Genomic DNA, 5,000 nt, shown 5'->3' on the forward strand with positions numbered 1-5,000 from the left:
CCCCAATCCCTAGCACGAAGGAGGTTCAGCGGGTTACCCCGACCTTTCGGCCTAGGAAGACACGCTGATTCCTTCAGTGTAGCGCGCGTGCGGCCCAGAACATCTAAGGGCATCACAGACCTGTTATTGCTCAATCTCGTGCGGCTAGAAGCCGCCTGTCCCTCTAAGAAGAAAAGTAATCGCTGACAGCACGAAGGATGTCACGCGACTAGTTAGCGGGCTAGAGTCTCGTTCGTTATCGGAATTAACCAGACAAATCGCTCCACCAACTAAGAACGGCCATGCACCACCACCCACCGAATCAAGAAAGAGCTATCAATCTGTCAATCCTTCCGGTGTCCGGGCCTGGTGAGGTTTCCCGTGTTGAGTCAAATTAAGCCGCAGGCTCCACTCCTGGTGGTGCCCTTCCGTCAATTCCTTTAAGTTTCAGCTTTGCAACCATACTTCCCCCGGAACCCAAAAGCTTTGGTTTCCCGGAGGCTGCCCGCCGAGTCATCGGAGGAACTGCGGCGGATCGCTGGCTGGCATCGTTTATGGTTAGAACTAGGGCGGTATCTGATCGCCTTCGAACCTCTAACTTTCGTTCTTGATTAATGAAAACATACTTGGCAAATGCTTTCGCTTCTGTTCGTCTTGCGACGATCCAAGAATTTCACCTCTAACGTCGCAATACGAATGCCCCCGCCTGTCCCTATTAATCATTACCTCGGGTTCCGAAAACCAACAAAATAGAACCGAGGTCCTATTCCATTATTCCATGCACACAGTATTCAGGCGGGCTTGCCTGCTTTAAGCACTCTAATTTGTTCAAAGTAAACGTGCCGGCCCACCGAGACACTCAATAAAGAGCACCCTGGTAGGATTTCAACGGGGTCCGCCTCGGGACGCACGAGCACGCACGAGGCGGCCGCACGCCTTCGGCTCGCCCCACCGGCAGGACGTCCCACGATACATGCCAGTTAAACACCGACGGGCGGTGAACCAACAGCGTGGGACACAAATCCAACTACGAGCTTTTTAACCGCAACAACTTTAATATACGCTATTGGAGCTGGAATTACCGCGGCTGCTGGCACCAGACTTGCCCTCCAATAGATACTCGTTAAAGGATTTAAAGTGTACTCATTCCGATTACGGGGCCTCGGATGAGTCCCGTATCGTTATTTTTCGTCACTACCTCCCCGTGCCGGGAGTGGGTAATTTGCGCGCCTGCTGCCTTCCTTGGATGTGGTAGCCGTTTCTCAGGCTCCCTCTCCGGAATCGAACCCTGATTCCCCGTTACCCGTTACAACCATGGTAGGCGCAGAACCTACCATCGACAGTTGATAAGGCAGACATTTGAAAGATGCGTCGCCGGTACGAGGACCGTGCGATCAGCCCAAAGTTATTCAGAGTCACCAAGGCAAACGGACCGGACGAGCCGACCGATTGGTTTTGATCTAATAAAAGCGTCCCTTCCATCTCTGGTCGGGACTCTGTTTGCATGTATTAGCTCTAGAATTACCACAGTTATCCAAGTAACGTGGGTACGATCTAAGGAACCATAACTGATTTAATGAGCCATTCGCGGTTTCACCTTAATGCGGCTTGTACTGAGACATGCATGGCTTAATCTTTGAGACAAGCATATGACTACTGGCAGGATCAACCAGGGAGCTGCGTCAACTAGAGCTGAGCAGCCGGCCGCCCGGGAGTGTGTCCCGGAGGCCCGCGCGAACACGCAAGCGTCCGCTCAATTATTCCGCAAACAGGAGGAGGCTGGGCTCCCCTGCACGATACACCTCGAAACCCTCTCAGGTCCCGGCGGCGCGCAGCGCCGTCCTAAGTACTTGGTCGGGTTCGAGAGAGGCGCAATCGCCCGGAGATAGGCGAGTAGACGCTTTCAGTGCGACCACCCGTGCTCCCAACTGAGCTTGCCGCTGCCGACAGAGGCCCGGGAGCGTGCTGTCGTGGTGTTGCCGGCGGGAGACAACACGCGGCCACAAACAGTGGCCGGGCAGCTCCAACGCCAGCGCCACAGAGGGGCAGAGCCCCACTTGGGTGCCAAAGCGAACTCTCCCAGCACAGCGCACGCGCCAACACATCCGCACAGCTGCGATACAAACCACCTGCGAGAACCGCGGGGGCGACCGAGCAGCAGACGGCGTCGCGGCGCCGAGTGCCGGGCGGCGGCGCATCCTCAACGCACACAGTCCTCAATCGGACCAGCACACTGCAGATGTCCACCGCGCTTCGCACCGGGCCCGCGAGGACCCACTTTGGCCGCACGGCGCCGCGCGCTGGGTGCGCCGGCGCGCAGCTGCGCCGCCTGCCGCGTCCGTCGGCCGGCGCGCCTGCCACTGGGCGCCCCCACCAGCCGGCTGTAGCGCGTGCGCCCACGCAGCGCGCGGCCAGCACGCCGGGCGCTCCCCCCTCACCGGCCGGGGACGGTCCCACCCAGCCACCGCCGCGTATCGCTTCATACCCACATGCCCACTCACGTTCGTGGGTATGACGGGTGTCGCTGAAGCAACCAGTTAATACCTGTACCGATTTTCGCAATCAATGATTCACCTCCAGCGTAAACAACCGCGCAACAACGGATTTCCGGTTCATTTGCGTAACTTGGGCAGCAAACGTAGACGTCCATCTACATTTGCAAATTCAGTGGGTCTTGCATGCCTGGATGATATGCGTCACGACACGCCACATCAGCCCACATACATGCTGCGACGTATGCACGAGAGAACACGTGGAAGGTGGCCCGCGTACGTATGCGAATGCCATTGCACAGCTGCGAAGCTCATTGAACACGCAAACTCCCGCCTGACGAACTAGAGGCGACAGGGGGGCGATATACGTCTTACAGCAGTACACCTTACAGTGGATAGCGGGACCATGTGGAACGTACGCAACACTCGCTAGATGTTGTGATGGTACGCACCGTAACATGAATCAATACGCAGGACACCAGAGAGTGCGAGCACTGACCTATGTTGAGAGGGTTGCGATTAGGCAACGCTACATGAATGTTTCAATTCATATAACAATTACAGGTCAGGTTAGGGCGCAACGTGGGTTAGGTTAGGGCCCAACGTAGGTTAGGTTAGGGCCCAACGTAGGTTAGGTTAGGGCCCAACGTAGGTTAGGTTAGGGCCCAACGTAGGTTAGGTTAGGGCCCAACGTAGGTTAGGTTAGGGCCCAACGTAGGTTAGGTTAGGGCCCAACGTAGGTTAGGTTAGGGCCCAACGTAGGTTAGGTTAGGGCCCAACGTAGGTTAGGTTAGGGCCCAACGTAGGTTAGGTTAGGGCCCAACGTAGGTTAGGTTAGGGCCCAACGTAGGTTAGGTTAGGGCCCAACGTAGGTTAGGTTAGGGCCCAACGTAGGTTAGGTTAGGGCCCAACGTAGGTTAGGTTAGGGCCCAACGTAGGTTAGGTTAGGGCCCAACGTAGGTTAGGTTAGGGCCCAACGTAGGTTAGGTTAGGGCCCAACGTAGGTTAGGTTAAGGCGCAACATAGGTTAGGTTAAGGCGCAACATAGGTTAGGTTAAGGCGCAACGTAGGTTAGGTTAAGGCGCAACGTAGGTTAGGTTAAGGCGCAACGTAGGTTAGGTTAAGGCGCAACGTAGGTTAGGTTAAGGCGCAACGTAGGTTAGGTTAAGGCGCAACATAGGTTAGGTTAAGGCGCAACATAGGTTAGGTTAAGGCGCAACATAGGTTAGGTTAAGGCGCAACATAGGTTAGGTTAAGGCGCAACATAGGTTAGGTTAAGGCGCAACATAGGTTAGGTTAAGGCGCAACATAGGTTAGGTTAAGGCGCAACATAGGTTAGGTTAAGGCGCAACATAGGTTAGGTTAAGGCGCAACATAGGTTAGGTTAAGGCGCAACATAGGCTAGGTTAAGGCGCAACATAGGCTAGGTTAAGGCGCAACATAGGTTAGGTTAAGGCGCAACATAGGCTAGGTTAAGGCGCAACATAGGTTAGGTTAAGGCGCAACATAGGTTAGGTTAAGGCGCAACATAGGTTAGGTTAAGGCGCAACATAGGTTAGGTTAAGGCGCAACATAGGTTAGGTTAAGGCGCAACATAGGTTAGGTTAAGGCGCAACATAGGTTAGGTTAAGGCGCAACATAGGTTAGGTTAAGGCGCAACATAGGTTAGGTTAAGGCGCAACATAGGTTAGGTTAAGGCGCAACATAGGTTAGGTTAAGGCGCAACATAGGTTAGGTTAAGGCGCAACATAGGTTAGGTTAAGGCGCAACATAGGTTAGGTTAAGGCGCAACATAGGTTAGGTTAAGGCGCAACATAGGTTAGGTTAAGGCGCAACATAGGTTAGGTTAAGGCGCAACATAGGTTAGGTTAAGGCGCAACATAGGTTAGGTTAAGGCGCAACATAGGTTAGGTTAAGGTGCAACATAGGTTAGGTTAAGGGATGGTGTATGAGGGGGGAGGGGACGAGGTTCGTTCATAGTGATGATGGTAAGTGGACGCCTGAGGCACCCTGAGATGTGTCACGTCAGGATGCACCTTTGGCTCAGGGGAGGTGGTGCGCCGGTTCTGTGGGTGTGGCAAGGGAGTGGCAGACCTGTGTCTTTCATTTCTGCCATTGCTTATATGCTGTGAGACACGCCAGTGTGGTGGTGTTGGCTGCACCCCTGTGTAGCACATGTGTGGGTGTTTGTGGCTTATCTGCGTAATGATGGTTGTTGGAAGTGTGAGATATTCTGTTTTTGGGGTGGACCTCCTGGTTTTGTTATCATAGTGTGAATGGTGTAATGTGGCGGAGAGGATGCACTGGATGTTGTTCCATGGTGGTGCTTAGATATTGTGTCTGTTACAGCCAGAGAGTAGTGTGTGATAGGGTGTCTGGGTGACGTGTAGTTCACATTGTGTGCACAGACTGTCAGCATGTATAGGGACAGTTGTATGTCGTATGTCATCTATATTCCGATGGCTCTGCATCTATTAGTTATCAGCTCCATGTATCAGTTTAATCTGGTTGCAGTCTCGTGGTGTTCTA

The 5,000-nt window shown here is 53.7% G+C and overlaps 1 non-coding gene across 1 annotated transcript in view; it reads right to left on the reverse strand.

Annotated features, from left to right (window-relative positions):
* LOC126197348 (small subunit ribosomal RNA) overlaps positions 1-1,655 on the reverse strand; it is a 1,909-nt gene extending 254 nt beyond the window's left edge. The window contains exon 1 of the ribosomal RNA XR_007539715.1: positions 1-1,655. This exon is cut by the window's left edge and continues 254 nt beyond it. This is a non-coding gene — a ribosomal RNA (small subunit ribosomal RNA).
* Between the last annotated feature and the right edge of the window lie 3,345 nt (positions 1,656-5,000).

The sequence above is a fragment of the Schistocerca nitens genome, chromosome 7 (genome assembly GCF_023898315.1).
Source record: "Schistocerca nitens isolate TAMUIC-IGC-003100 chromosome 7, iqSchNite1.1, whole genome shotgun sequence".
NCBI classification, from domain to species: Eukaryota; Metazoa; Arthropoda; class Insecta; order Orthoptera; family Acrididae; genus Schistocerca; species Schistocerca nitens.